Source organism: Macaca fascicularis, chromosome 14 (assembly GCF_037993035.2).
Source record: "Macaca fascicularis isolate 582-1 chromosome 14, T2T-MFA8v1.1".
NCBI classification, from domain to species: Eukaryota; Metazoa; Chordata; class Mammalia; order Primates; family Cercopithecidae; genus Macaca; species Macaca fascicularis.
The window spans coordinates 118,286,833-118,301,896 of NC_088388.1; the positions used below are offsets into that span (position 1 = coordinate 118,286,833).

A 15,064-nucleotide genomic window follows, 5' to 3' on the forward strand; every position below is an offset into this window, starting at 1 on the left:
GGGCTCTGCTGGCTGAGACCCTGGATGCTCCGTTTCCCACTCTTTGGCCCTGTCTCTGAGTGTTGCTGCGTAGAAGGCCTAGCAGTGCTATTTTGATAAGGTTATGAGGACCTGGCCTAATTTCTGGGTCCCCAAGCACCTTGCTTTCAGGAAGCGGGGGGGGGGGGGAAGTATAGACTGTAGAAGGTGTGGCAATTCTGTGTCTGCCAAAGCAAGATCTCTGATTGGATGGAATTAATGGCTCAGATGAGACATCTGAGGTCAGGGGATAGACCACAAAGTGGTGGAGGGAGGGAAGAGATTTTAAAACTCCATTTACTGTGGATAGGATCGGAGTGCTGAAAGCAGCAAGGCTTTAGAGGGATCCAGCTAAGGTGTGACTTCCTGCCAGAAGACTGTGGCTGCCCTGTTGGTCTCTTAGATCTCTGTTCTCCCACCGTCTGCTGTTGTTCCACTCAGAAACACATGGGGATAAAACGTCTTCTAAAAACACACAGCCCTTTAGCATGACCTAAGGACTGCCAGCCATTCACTCATTTCATCAGATTGTCTTTGTAGAATCACAGAGGTGGCTACAGCTTTCCCATCTTTTTTTTTTTTTTTTTTTTTTTTTTTGAGACAGAGTCTCGCTATGTCACCCAGGCTGGAGTGCAGTGGCCGGATCTCAGTTCACTGCAAGCTCGGCCTCCCGGGTTTACGCCATTCTCCTGCCTCAGCCTCCCGAGTAGCTGGGACTACAGGCGCCCGCCACCTCGCCCGGCTAGTTTTTTGTATTTTTTAGTAGAGACGGGGTTTCACCGGGTTAGCCAGGATGGTCTCGATCTGCTGACCTCGTGATCCGCCCGTCTCGGCCTCCCAAAGTGCTGGGATTACAGGCTTGAGCCACCGCGCCCGGCCGCTTTCCCATCTTTTACATTTTATTTTATTTTATTTTTGAGACAGGGTCTCACTCTGTTGCTCAGGCTGGACTGCAGTGGTACAATCACTGCTCACTGAAGCCTTGACCTCCTGGGCTCAAGCGATCCTCCTGCCTCCGCCTCCTGAGTAGCTGGGACCATAGGCACTTGACACTGTGCCCAGCTAATTAAATTTTTTTTTTTTTTTTTTAAGAGATGAGATCTCACCATGTTGCCCAAGCTGATCTTGAACTCCTGGGCTCAAGAAATCCTCCCGCCTGGCCTCTCAAAATGCTGGGATTACAGGCGGGAACCACTGCACCTGGCTTGCCCCACCATTTTATAGCTGGGACTTGAGGCCCAAGAAAGGTAATGACTTGTCAAGGTCAGACAAATATTTTGAAGAATGGTCTGGACTATTAGATCTTAGGTCTCCTGACTCCGTGCACAGTGCTCTCCAGTGCTCCCAGAGTGAATCCTCAGATCTCTGCTAGACTCATTTCCCTGGTTCATGGTGAAATAAGTAAAACGAGGACAGTCCGGGGTACTCTGAACATAGCTGTCAGGTTATCACCTTGTTTTGATTTTATGTTCTTCACCCTATTGATGAGGGAGAGATTCCCACCCCCTAAAGTTAGGAGGATCACAACATGACCTCAACACTGGACGAATGAGATCAATAGCAGTTTATTAGTCACATATGCTCATACCCAGGAGGATAACGCTGCATGCCATGGATTGCTACATGGGAGTTGCATTCAGGGATTACCAGGAGCTGTGGGAGGCAGGCTTTGTAATGTCAAAACGGTGGAATACCCCCGTTTCCTATAAGAGAATGTGATTGGCTGTTTGCGTAATTCTGTGGGCTGGCACGGTACTGAAGCCCACTACTCAGGGATAAGCAGAAATTGTGCCTGGCTCCCACAATAAGGAAGGTGGTTTGGCTGGGGGACCTCATCAGCAAAGTAGGGAGGGGATCTTGTAATTAGGCCATTTGAGGTCTCCCTGATATCAAGGCAGCCATAATATTGAGCTCTAATCTTTGACTAATTGCGACTATATACCTGCCTTTCCTATACTTTCATTCTAAGATTATACCTTTCCACTTTTCTGAAGAGGTGGTGGTATTGATATGTGTGTATGTATGTTTTTAATGTCCTGCTTTATAAAAAAAAAAAGAAAATTGGCAACTTTCTGTTAACCCTCACACTTCTTTGGAAATGTGACTAAGTCTATGAAATTAAAAAATCTTGGAACCGCTGTTCTACACTCTGCTACTTCTCCTAACCTCTAGTCGAGGTCAACTTCCTGAGCGAGGTTAGCTCCCTGAAGAACTGCATGTTTGGTTGGAGAATGTGACAAATACAAACTAAACATTATCTCTTGGAATGCAGGGCAGAAGTTGAGAGAAAACACCAATGGAGATAATTTAATCTTTGATAGTTATTTTAAAAACTTTATTCATGGATGGCTTAATTGATCAAATAATTAAGACATTATTGATACCAATAATGTTCCAAGGCACGGGGCTAGACTCTAGGTATACAAAGATCAATAGAACACAACCTCAAAGGCTTGTTCCAATGAGGGAAACAGAAATGATACATACATAATTAGAAAAAAAGAGGGTAGATACAGAGGTAGAGATGTGTAAAGGGTACTGTGGGAGTCCAGAGGAGAGACAGGTGATGACCCAATCTGTCAGAGGGGGCTTCTTGGAGGCCAGGCATGAACTGAACTTTTAAAGATAAATGGGAGCTGCCCAGGTATGGTAGACTGTCGCACCAATGGCCTCCAGTGAGTCATGCCCCCCGGGTGTCCATGCTTTTGTGTGATCCCTTCCGCACTGATTCTGGGGTTGGCCATGTGCCCTACTTTGGCCAATGGGCCATCAGCAAATGTGATGAAGTCAGGAACTTGTGGAATGTTTGTACATTGGGGCTTGCTTTTTTGGAGTTCAGTTGCCACTTGAGGAAGTCTGAACTATCTCAGTTTACATCAATCACCATTTGGGATCTGCCAGGCCCCAGTTTATCTGCCATGGGACCACACAGGCATGTGACCTGCCATGGGACCACAAAGGTATGTGTAATTCCAAGTGATGCCACACAGAAGAGATATGACCCACCCAGATAAGGCTACTGTGGTGATTCTAAAATGTGGACACAAAATCTTTGACATTCCTTCATCAAGAGGTGACATCTATGTCCACTTGTCTTAAATCTCAATGGGCTTGTGACTGCTTCAGCTAATAGGGTAGGACAGATATGATGCTAAGAGACCTCTGTGCTGAGGCCTTAGAAGGCCACATAGCTTCTATCCTTTTTGCCAGAACACTCACTCTTGGAGCCAACGTGGAAAATGTCTGGCTATCCACCTGCAGCCACCATGCCTGGCTCCAGGCAATTTCAAGTAAGGAGAGACTCTTTGGTGGCTGGAACAGTGTGAATCAGGTAGTGGTGAAACAATTGGCAAAAACAAAGTTTCTCGTGGTAACTTAGACGACAGAAGTTGTGCTTAATGAATTTGTAGATTTGGCTAAAGGGACCTGGAGACAGAATCTCAAAGTGTCATTTGGGTGCTTCTAGTTGGCATGATAAAGTATTAAAAGAGAGCTGAGCTACAAAAGGACCTGCTCAGTTTGTTAGGTGGAAAAGAAAACCAGCTCTCATTGCCAGTCTCAATATCAGGCAATGGTCTCTCAAAATTAGAACTGGCCTGAAGGTAAAGATTAAATAAAGGGTATCAAGGGTATGATTTTGCAACCTTTGTTAAGACCCCAGGGGATTTAAATGGTGTTCGGTAGACCTTCTTGACAAAACAGAAGAGTTTCTAAGAATGTTAAGGACGTTGTCCTTGCCAGACACAGTGGCTCATGCCTGTAATCTCAGTACTTTAGGAGGCCAAGGCAGGAAGATCACTTGAACCCAGGAGTTTGAGATCAGCCTGGGCAACATAATGAGACCTCATCTCTACAAAAAATAAAAAAACTAACTGGGTGTGGTGTCACGTGCCTGTGGTCCTAGATACTTGGGAGGCTGAGGTGGGAGGATCTCTTGAGCCTGATAGGTTGAGGCTTCAGTGAGGCACCCTAGCCTGGGCCACAGAGCAAGGCCATGTCTAAAAAGAAAAGGCATTGTTCTATAGCTGAAGTGGAGTCTTTTTTAAATTATGTGTGTATGTAACTTTTGGTGCATGAAGTGGACCCCAGTAATATTCACAGAAAACCCATAAAGTTTTAAGGAGTATTGTATTGGCAAAAGCTCCGCCAGTTTGGAGTAAAAGGAACTGAAACAGTTCAAAATGAAAAGAAGCCTCTGGGCCTCCAACTTTCTATGGGCAGGAAGCTGGCCCCTATACACAGGTCCTTTTAGGGAAAAGAAGGATCTCTTGGAAGGCAAAACCAACAGCCCAGAGAGTATAACTAACAGCCAGGGAGAACTGGGTCCTATTCAAGTAACATTCTCTGCCTCTAGCTTAGGGGCCCCAGTGACATGTGCCTGCCTGGATTTCAGAATTGCTTTGAACTAGTGATTGTTCTGTGCTTCTCATTTCTCCCCTTTTAATGGGAGTATCTATTGAACTTATCCTGTCCCTGTGTCACCATTGTACATTGGGCATGTGGTCTTGTCTTTTTAGCTCACAGGTCCCTAAGTGAAGAGGAGCTACCCCTGAGGAGTTGTACCCAAGGAGACTCAGCCACAGCCAGACCTACTGCACATTTTGAGATCATGGTCTTGGAGCCTGATGTCGTGATTGGCTGCTTTGGGAAGGATGGGTGTATTTCACAAGTGGGAGGACAGTGCATCTTTAGGAGTAGCGAGCAGACTGTGGTAGAGTGCCACATTAATGCCCTCAGCCAGTCATGCCTCTTTCACACTGACTCTGGGCTTGGCCATAAGACATGTTTTGTCCCATAGAAGTTCAGCAAACGTGGTGCAAGTAATTTCCTGAGTGCTTGTCATCTTAGGCAAGGACCCTGGGGCCCTGTGAGGAAGCTCGAGTTGGTCACAATGGACAGACCTGAACAGAAGTACTGTGGCTACCATCCCTCACCCCAATCTGGGAGTTGCCCATCACTGAGTAAGCCTTTCCAGGATCACCCAGTGTCCAGCCCGCTTGTCACCTAGCCACACATGCAGGAGTGAGCCCAGACAACCCCGTATGAAGCTGTTCCCTGACCAAACTGCTGACCCACAGAATAGCTGCCTTTGGTTACTAGTTGGGGTGATTTGTGACAGAGCAATAGCTAAGAAACCAGGTGAGGAGAGGGGAGAGGATCTAAGACACAGGAGGCAGTGTGAGCAAAGGAACAGAAATACAGCAAAGCAAAGCAGAGGCAGGAAAAACAGGCAGTTTGGTTTCTTGTGGCAGTGAAGACTGGGAGAGGATAATGGAGAAATGGAGAAGAGGCAGTTGAGGAAGTCCTTGTCTGTCTGGACTTGGATAATGAGGCATCATGATGGGTTTACAGGAAGAGTGTGAAATGGTTGGGTAGGTATATTCTTTAGAAAGATTACTCTGGGAGGTCGGGGTGCAGTGGCTCAGGCCTGTAATCCCAGCACTTTGGGAGACCGAGATGGGCAGATCACCTGAGGTCAGAAGTTCGAGACCAGCCTGGCCAATGTGGTGAAACCCCATCTGTACTAAAAATACAAACATTAGCCAGGTGAGGTGACAGGCGCCTGTAGTCCCAGCTACTCAGGAGGCTGAGACACAAGAATCACTTGAACCTGGGAGGCGGAGGTTGTAGTTAGCTGAGATCGCACCATTGCACTCCAGCCTCAGCGACAGAGTGAGACTGTCTCAAAAAAAAAAAAAAAAAAAAAAAAAAGAAAAGAAGGATTACTGTGGGGGCAGCCTGGTGAGTGACTGGAGGGCCTCATGAATCCTCTCCTACCTGTGGGTCTTTGCCCTGCAGTGCACTCAGTGCGGAGGTAGGGAGGTGGGAGGTGGCTTCTGGGGAGGAGGGTGGTGTGATGCACACTTCCTTGGGGTCAAGACCCGTATTATTTACTGCTGTAGCTCTGGGGCTTCCAGTTCCTGGCACAAAGTAGAGTCACACAATACATGTTTTTGGATAAACCTAAGGAGTAAGGGCGTGAATAATTGCAGTGGGCTCTGGGCATAGGAGCTGTCCTAGTTGTGTGGAACCTGGCCTTGGGCAATCAGGGCAGGTGGCTGGTGGCTCTGAGTGTGAAAGTCAATAAAGGAGGCGTTTGGAGCGTGCACTCTGGACTGGTTGAGTGGGAGAGTTATCTCCGATCTCTACGAATTGGCTAACCGTGGGAGGAACAGTCACCTCAGATGTTAAAACATCATAATAGAGAAAATAAAAGACATGGTTAATATAGTCGTGGGTTGAGGAGCAAGTGGGGAGACAAGATGGAGGCTGCAAAGCAAAGAGGAGCTTTTAAATGAGCAGCAGCTGCTTGAGGGCCACAGGGTCCCTTCTTCTCCTGAGGGGCTGGCCTGGGAGGTGGCTTGCAGGATGGCTGAGAGACAGCCAGCATCTTCTGTGGAGGCCTGGGCCTGCCTCCTGGTGAGATCCCCCTTGTGACTTCCGGCCGGGCAGCACAGCATCTGGCATGGACACTCCAGGCATGAGGTGTGGGGCTGCTCAGCTTCAACCTTGTGGTTTCGGTTTGGCTGAGCTCAGCTGTTCTCAGTGTGCACCAAGCCAAAGGAGAGCCAGACAGGGCTGTCTGAGAGGTGAGGATAGCCCCCGAGACTGAGTCAGTCTCTCCAGCACAGAGAAAATGAGTTAGCTTTTTTTTTTTTTGTCAGGGACAGCTACGCCTAGGGAATAAGCAAGACTCATCCTTGTGGAATGTGAGCAGTTAGTTTTTTTTTTTTTTTTTTTTTTTTTTAACGTCTTTTGAAGAAAAAATACACAAGCAGAGATCCCACGGTTGTCCGAGGCCACTTCTACCTCAACTGTCCACAGCCAGGACCCATCAACAGCAAAAGTGCTTTGTAAGCAAGCTGCTGCTCCCTGATATACAAGCTGTAGCATCCCCACCACCTTCCAAAGAAGCCGACAATTCCCCAACATCCCTTGCCAGCTGGCTTCAGTTAGTAGTTGCAGAATGCAAATGAAGCATGCTGCAGCGACTCTGGGTTGGGCTGCTCCAAAGGGGGGGGAAATTCACCTCCCAGTAGGGAAGAGGAAGAAAGTCAGAAATACTTTCTTTATATTCGAGGCATTTCTGCTGCTCCTTGGCAGGAAGGAAAGGAGAATGTCGTGGGTGTTCATTTTTCCAAAGTGCACTGTGTAGGAAAGCATGTGAGTTTCAGCTTCTCCGGGTGAGAGCATGGGGAGCAGCCTGAGAGTCCATGTGATGGTGTGCATGTGTGTGCGTGTGCACGCATGTGTGTGTGCACATGTGTGTGAGTTGGCAGCAGTAGGAGCTCTGCTCACTCAGGTACAACCTCAGCCCTGGATACCCCTGTCTTCAGCTCACCCAGGCAGATCTCTGTCCTTTGAGCCTCCCAGAGGGTATTGGAGGAAGGGGCAGACCTGAGGCAAGTGACTCCAAGCCTGAAATCTTTCTCAGCCAAATCCTGTGGGTCATCCTTTCTCATCTTCACTGCCTATATCCAGTCATTCATCCAACTTTGGATTCTATCTGCAGAATGCTCCTTGGAGCCAGATCTTTCTCTCCATCCTCACTGACACAGCCTTAACCCCTAGTCTTCATCTCTCTTGCTTAGACCATTGCAGTAGCCTGCTAGCTGGTATCCTGTCTCCAGTCTCTTCCTCCATGCTGCTACTAGAGTAATTCACCAACTCCAACCATGTTTTGTTTTTTTTTTTTTGAGACAGAGTCTCACTCTGTCGCCCAAGTTGGAGTGAAGTGAGTGACGCGATCTCGGCTCACTGCAAGCTCCCCACCCTGGTTTTACGCCATTCTCCTGCCTCAGCCTCCCGAGTAGCTGGGACTACAGGTCCCCGCCACCATGCCCAGCTAATTTTTTTTTGTATTTTTAGTAGAGATAGAGTTTCACCGTGTTAGCCAGGATGATCTCGATCTCCTGACCTTGTGATCTGCCCGCCTCAGCCTCCCAAAGTGCTGGGATTACTGGCATGAGCCACTGCGCCTGGCCTATTTGTTTTTTTTTTTTTTTTAAGAAATTGTATACTTAAAAAAAGTCTAATACATGTATGTGGTTCCAAATACAATGGAAGTAAGAACATAGAGTAAAAAGTACATCTTTCATCAAATCCTGTCCTCTAGCTATTGCTACAGTTGTTAGCAACTGTGTAACTTCCAGAAATCTTCCATGCATGTAACAATATTAGCAAATCTATTTTTTTGTTGGGAGTAGGGAGCACACAAATGTAGTCTATTATACACTTTATTTTGCCTCTTGCCTTTTTTTCACTGAACAATGTCTCTTGGGGGTCGTTCTGTATGACAACATATGCAGTTGACTTATTTTTATCAATTGTATAATATTCCATTTTATGGACATATTACTGTATATTTGATGAGTCCTATATCAATGGCTATTTAGGTGATTTGCAAACTATACTATTACAAACAATGCTCTAATGAATGATTTATGCAAATGTAATTTCATATGTTTGATCTATCTGTAGGACAAATTCTTTAGAATTTGGGTGCCATTATTATTATTATTATTATTAGATAGGCTCTTGCTCTGTTGCCCACACTTGTGTGCTATGGCACAATCATAGCTCACTGCAGCCTTGAACTCCTGGGCTCCAGTGATCATCTACCTCAGCCTCCCAAGTAGCTGGGACTACAGGTGTGTGCCACGATGCCCAGTAATGATTTTACTTTTTTGAAGAGATGGTCTCACTGTATGGCCCAGGCTGGTTTCAAACTCCTGGCCTCAAGCCATCCTCCAGCCTCAGCCTCCCCAAATCATGGAATTACAAGTGTAAGCCACCATGCCCAGCTCCTTTGACTATTATTACTAAATATTTAATTCAAATTAAATTATTTAAATGTTTTCTTTGTAAAAGATGAAGAACAGACCTCTATCTGCAGTCCAGAACTCTTCCCCGAGCTCTGACCCATCGATTAGCAATGACTTAATATATCTACATGGCCATATCAAATCGTTTACTATGTCCTAAATTGACGTCCAGTCTTTGCCATCACATAGATGGGAGCCTCCCCGCCCCATGCATGCAATTGCTTAAGCCAAGCCCCTGAAGTTGTCTGCGATGTCTTCATCTGCACCTGCTTGTCTAGCCCATTGTGGTTCCTGTGTGCTTCACCTCCTGTTAGCTTTCTTTTTTGCCTACTTCTCCCCATGCTCTTGCACCATCAGTAACCCTTTTAACTCCACAGCCGCTTCAGCTGCAGCCCTCTGCAGGAGTGATTTCACTGCCCCACTCAGAGCCTGCATCATCTCCTTCTGGACTAGTGCAGTCATAATAAGAGCATGGCATCCAAAGTGCTTGCGGTGTGTCAGCACTGTGCTGGGTACATTGCCCACACCAGCTGCTTTTCACCCTCACAGTCACCCTCAGGGTAGCTGTACTATCACCATCCCCCTTTCACAAACGAGGAAGCTGAGGCACTGAGAAGTTCATCAGCTGGTAAGGGGCTGAGCTCTTCAACACTATTCTTGAGTGTTCTTTGAACCTCCTAAATGATCCTCTGCCTCCATTCACACCCCTTACAGGCCATTCCCCAGCATTCCGCAGATCATGGCCCGCCCAACTTTAAAACCTTCAGTGGCTCAGCCTCCCATGTTTCTTAGAAGGAAACTCAAATTCCCACAAGGGGCTGCATGTGGAGACCTCACGACCCTCTCCGCCTCACCACCATCTTCCTCACCAGCATCACACCTGACAGCCTTTCTTTTGGTCCCTAGAGGTTTCAACCATTTCCCACCTCAGGGCCCTTGAACACACTCTGTTTTTAGGGAACAGTGCTTCTCTACTTGGGTTATTCTCCCACCCTCTACTCCCCTCCCTTCCTCAGGGGATATGAGGCCATGTCTGGAGACATTTTTGGTTGTTGCAATTGGGGTGAGTTGGGGATGGTATTGGCATTTAGTGGGCAGAGGCCAGGGATGCTGCCTAACATCCCACAACATGCAGGACAGTCCCCAGCAAAGAGTTACCTGGCCTAAAATAACAACCAATAGTTGGTAAACCCTGGTCTGGAAACCACTGCATCTTTGCCTGCTTCATTCATTTTCATGTGGCAGATGTTGGCGAAAAATATCACCTCCCCAGAAATGTCTTCCTGACTCTTCTATTTAGAAGAGAGCCAGCCTCAAGCCCTATGCAAGTTATCACTATCATTTCCCTAATGATTAGTACTTTTGCTTTTTTCTGGTTTTCTGGGTTCAGTGCTGAGGCACTGTTGCTAATCTTCATTAAAAAAAAGAAACAAGCAAGCAAAACTCCCTAGTGAGCTCTTCTAGGTTTCCTTAGTTGGAAACATATTTTTACTGTACCTTTTCTGTGTTTCGATATGTTTAGATGCACACATACTGACCATCGTGTTACAGTTGCCTGCAGTGTTCAGTACAGTCACAGGCTGTACATGTTTATAGACTAGGAGTAAAAGGCTCTCCCATACAGCCCGTGTGTAGTAGGCGGTACCATCTAGGTTTGTATGAGTACACTCTATGACGTTCTCCCAGTGATGAAATTGCCTAATGATGCATTTCTCAGAATGTATCCCTGTTGTTGAGTGAAGCACGACTATATACTTACTTAAACAGTTTCTATTTCTTTTTTTTTTTTTTTTTGAGGCAGAGTCTCGCTCTGTCGCCCAGGCTGGAGTGCAGTGGCCGGATCTCAGCTCACTGCAAGCTCCGCCTCCCGGGTTCACGGCATTCTCCTGCCTCAGCCTCCCGAGTAGCTGGAACTACAGGCGCCTGCCACCTCACCCGGCTAGTTTTATGTATTTTTTAGTAGAGACGGGGTTTCACCATGTTAGCCAGGATGGTCTCGATCCCCTGACCTCGTGATCCGCCCGTCTCGGCCTCCCAAAGTGCTGGGATTACAGGCTTGAGCCACCAAGCCCGGCCAAACAGTTTCTATTTCATCCAAGGGAAAGTAACACAGTCTTAAAACTTCCCTTCATAATGAGAGGATCTAATTTCATAAATGAATCCTCCAAGAGTATTTTAATTTTAACTTTTAAATTTTACTTTAAGTTCTGGGCTACATGTGCAGAACATGCAGGTTTGTTACATAGGTATACATGTGCCATGGTGGTTTGTTGCACCTATCAACCTGTCATCCCTTTAAGCCCTGTATGCATTAGGTATTTGTCCTAATGCTCTCCCTCCCCTTGCCCCCCAACCCCCAACAGGCCCCGGTGTGTGATGTTCCCCTCCCTGTGTCCATGTGTTCTCATTGTTCACCTCCCACTTACAAGTGAGGTATTTGGTTTTCTGTTCCTGTGTTAGTTTGCTGAGAATGATGGCTTCCAGCTTTATCCATGTCCCTGCAAAGGACATGAACTCATTCTTTTTTAAGGCTGCATAGTATTCCATGGTATATATGTGCCACATTTTCTTCATCCAGTCTGTCATTGATGGACATTTGCATTGGTTCCAAGTCTTTGCTATTGTAAATAATGCTGCAATAAACATATGTGTGCATGTGTCTTTTTTTTTTTTTTTTTTTTTTTGAGATGGAGTCTTGCTCTGTTGCCCAGGCTGGAGTGCAATGGTATGATCTCAGCTCACTGCAACCTGAGCCTGCCAGGTTCAAGTGATTCTCCTGCCTCAGCCTCCTGAGTAGCTGGGATTACAGGCATGTGCCACCATGCCTGGCTAATTTTGTATTTTTAGTCAAGATGGGGTTTCTCCATATTGGTCAAGCTGGTCTTGAGCTCCTGACCTCAGGTGATCCGCCTGCCTTGACCTCCCAAAGTGCTGGGATTACAGGTGTGAGCCACCACACCTGGCCGTGCATGTGTCTTTATAGTAGAATTATTTATAATCCTTTAGGTATATACCCAGTAATGGGACTGCCAGCTCGAATGGTATTTCTGGTTCTAGATCCTTGAGGAATCGCCACACTGTTTTCCACAAAGGTAGAACTAATTGACTCTCCCACTAACAGTGTAAAAGCATTCCTGTTTCTCCACCACGGGGACTTCTTTTATAAGGGCAGTAATCCCATTCACGAGGGCAGAGCCGTTCGGACCTAATTGACTCTCACCTCTTAATGCCATCACTTTGGGAGTTAAGTTTCAACATGAATTTTGGCGTGACACAAACATTCAGACTATATATAGCAAAGGGGATGCCAAAAACCTCAATAACCAATATAAATACTATTATGAAAGCCTGGTGAATAAAATATCAATATTCTTTTTTTTTCTTTTTTTTTTTTTTTTTGAGATGGAGTCTCGCTGTGTTGCCCAGGCTGGAGTGCAGTGGTGCGATCTTGACTCACTGCAACCTCTACCTCCCAGGTTCAAGTGATTCTCATGCCTCAGCCTCCCAAGTAGCTGGGACTATAGGCACACTCCACCATACACAGCTAATTTTTTTTTGTGTGTGTGTGTTTCAGTAGAGACGGGGTTTCACCATGTTGCCCAGGCTGGTCTCAAATCCCTGAGTTTGGGCAGTCTGCCTGCCTTGGCCTAGAGTGCTGGGATTACAGGTGCGAGCCACTGCGCCTGGCCAAAATATCTCGATTCTAAACAAAGACAGGATCTGACCCTGCACTTGCATGAATCATTTCATGTTACCCTCACCCTGGCCCTGTCACTGGATAAAAGCTACTGTTACCATCTTAAATGCAGCAGGAAGAACTTCCTTTTTATAAAAAGAAAGCAAAACTTCCTTTTGTTGGAGTTTAAAACACATAGACAGCATGTGCAGATCGCTGGTATATGGCTTGATGACTTTTGGCAAATTCACACACAGGTGCAACCAGAACCCAGCCCAAGAACCTGAGTTGACCAGCCCTTCAGGAGCTACCCTCATGCCCATGTTCCAGGCACTAACCCCACTGCAAGGTGAGCTAATCCCTAACCTGGGTTTTTTTCTTGATTTTTTTCATTGAAGTGAAATTCACATAACATAAAATTAACCTACTTAAAGCATACAATTCCGTGGCATTTCGTATGACTCACAATGACCACCTCTGTCATGTTCCAAAACATTTTTATCTCAAGGAAAACTTTTAAAATTTTATTTTTTATTATTGCTTGGGAATGACTCTCACAAAAAGAAAACTTTTATCACAGTTTTTTTTTTTTTTTGGAGACAGAGTCTCACTCTATCACCCAGGCTGGAGTGCAGTGGCATGATCTCAGTTCACTGCAACCTCTGCCTCTGAGGCTCAAGAGATTCTCCTGCCTTAGCCTCCCAAGTAGCTGGGATTACAGGAGCCCACCACCATGCCTGGCTAAATTTTGTATTTTTAGTAGAGACGGAGTTTCAACATGTTGGCCAGGCTGGTCTTGAACTCCTGGCCTCAGGTGATCCACCCACCTCTGCCTCTCAAAGTACTGGGATTACAGGCGTGAGTCACTGTGCCCAGCTTTATCATAAGGAAAACTTTGTGTCCATTAAGCAGTTACTGTTTATTCCCTCTACTCCCAGCCCCTGGTAATCATCAGCCTGCTTTCTATCTGTAGGAATTTACCTATTTTGGATATTTCTAATTACAATATGTAACCTTATATGTCTAATTCTTTTACTTAGCACAGTGTTTTCAAGGTTTACGCATGAAACCAATATCCCGGTTCATCCATATTCTAGCATGTATCAGTACCTCATTCCTTTTTATTGCTGAATTATAGTTCACTGTATGTCTATACTGTATTATCATTTATCCATTCATCTGTTGATAGACATTCGAGTTATTTCCACTTTTTGGCTATTGTGAATAGTGCTGCTAAGAGCATTTGTGTACAAATGTTTGTTTAAATAGCTGTTTTGGCCAGGTGTGGTGGCTCGTGCCCGTAATCACAGCACTTCGAGAGGCTGAGGTGGGTGGATCACTTGAGATCAGGAGTTTGAGACCAGCCTAGCCAACATGGTGAAACACCATCTTTACTAAAAATACAAAAATTAGCTGGGTATGGTGGCATGTGCCTATAGTCCCTATAGCTACTTGGGAGACTGAGGCAGGAGAAGTGCTTGAACCCGGGAGGTGGAGGTTGCAGTGAGCCGAGATTGTACCACTGCACTCCAGCCTGAGTGACAGAGTGAGACTCTGTCTCAAAAAAAAGAAAAGTAAATAAATAAATAGCTGTTTTAAATTCTTTTGGGTATATACCTAGAAGCGGAATTGCTGGGTCACATGAACATTTGGTGTTTAATTTTTTGAGGAAATACCAAACTATTTTGCACAGAGGTGGTACCATTTCATATTCCACTCTTAATGCACAAAGCTTCCAGTGTCTTCGTATTTTCATCAACAGTTACCAACAGTTATTCCTTCTTCTCTTTTTTTTTTTTTTTTGAGATGGAGTCTTGCTCTGTCGCCCAGGCTGGAGTGCAGTGGTGCGATCTCGGCTCACTGCCAGCTCTGCCTCCTGGGTTCACGCCATTCTCCTGCCTCAGCCCCCTGAGTAGCTGAGACTACAGACGTCCGCCACCGCGCCTGGCTAATTTTTTGTATTTTTAGTAGAGACGGGGTTTTACCGTGTTAGCCAGGATGCTGTCTGTCTCCTGACCTCGTGATCTGCCCACCTTGGCCTCCCAAAGTGCTGGGATTACAGGCGTGAGCCACTGTGCCTGGCCTCCTTTTTTTTTTTTTAAAAAAAAAAAATTACAGTCATTCTAGTGGTTGTGAAGTGGTTTCTCACTGTGGTTTTGATTTGCATTTTCCTAATGACTAATGATATTGAGCATCTTTTCATGTGCTTATTGGCCATTTGTGTATCTTCTTTGGAGAAATGTCTATTCAAGATTTTTGCCCTTATTTATTTCTTTTTTCACTTCCATCCTCTTAGAATGTGAACCCGTTCCCCTTTTTATTGGGTTGTTTATTTTGTTGAGTTATAAGAATGCTTTATGTATTCTGGATACTAGACACTTAAAATATAGGATTTACAAATATTTTCTTACATTCTGTAAGTTGCCGTCTTAGTCTGTTCAGGCTGCCATAATGAAATACCATAGGCTGAGTGGTTTAAACATCAGAAATTTTATTTTGTCATAGTTCTGGAAGCCATAAGTCCACGATCCAGGTTTCAGACAGT

General features: G+C 45.7%; 1 protein-coding gene across 7 annotated transcripts in view; it reads left to right on the plus strand.

The window, feature by feature from the left end:
• LOC123568680 (uncharacterized) overlaps window positions 1–15,064 on the plus strand; it is a 183,234-nt gene that overhangs the window by 32,081 nt on the left and 136,089 nt on the right. For 4 of the 7 annotated variants that reach the window (XR_012423794.1, XR_012423793.1, XR_012423791.1 and 1 more), the window contains exon 2: window positions 12,777–12,868. The exons of the other annotated variants lie outside the window; for them this stretch is intronic. The gene's annotated coding sequence lies outside the window, so the exon portion shown is untranslated. The remainder of the gene's footprint in view (window positions 1–12,776; window positions 12,869–15,064) is intronic. 7 annotated transcript variants of the gene reach the window in all.